Source organism: Sprattus sprattus (genome assembly GCF_963457725.1).
Source record: "Sprattus sprattus genome assembly, chromosome: 6".
NCBI classification, from domain to species: domain Eukaryota; kingdom Metazoa; phylum Chordata; class Actinopteri; order Clupeiformes; family Clupeidae; genus Sprattus; species Sprattus sprattus.
Genome location: NC_137925.1, coordinates 5,667,323 through 5,667,791, shown reverse-complemented (window position 1 = coordinate 5,667,791; position 469 = coordinate 5,667,323). Strand labels below are relative to the sequence as shown.

The 469-nt window shown below is 53.7% G+C and overlaps 1 protein-coding gene across 1 annotated transcript in view; it reads left to right on the top strand.

The window, feature by feature from the left end:
- med24 (mediator complex subunit 24) overlaps positions 1-469 on the top strand; it is a 21,351-nt gene extending 20,882 nt beyond the window's left edge. The window contains exon 27 of the mRNA XM_080841385.1: positions 1-469. This exon is cut by the window's left edge and continues 488 nt beyond it. The gene's annotated coding sequence lies outside the window, so the exon portion shown is untranslated.

The window sequence follows — 469 nt, the reverse complement described above, 5'->3', positions numbered from 1 at the left end:
AACTCAAGACCATGTCTCATCTGTCTGTTTGTCTCTCTCTAACACACACACACACACACACACACACACACACACACACACACACACCATCTGCTCTTTGCCTCTGGCTCAACCACACATTCGCTCCTCAAAAACAAAGACGCGCACAAAGACACCATTTGTGTCCTCACGGGACACAGCGCAGAGCGGAGACTGAAGACGCCAGAAAACAAAGCCTCTCATTCTCACCTCTCCCTTCATCTAGTGACACACTCACACACACACACACACACACCTCTCCCTTCATCTAGTGATGAAGCGCTCGTCACATGAACGCCTTACAGCCTCCAGCTGCCTGGGCACCCCCCCCCCCACACACACACACACAAACACACACCTCTCCCCCCCCACACACACACACCTGCACACACACACACACACACACACACACACACACACACACACACACCTCTCCCCCCCCCACACACAC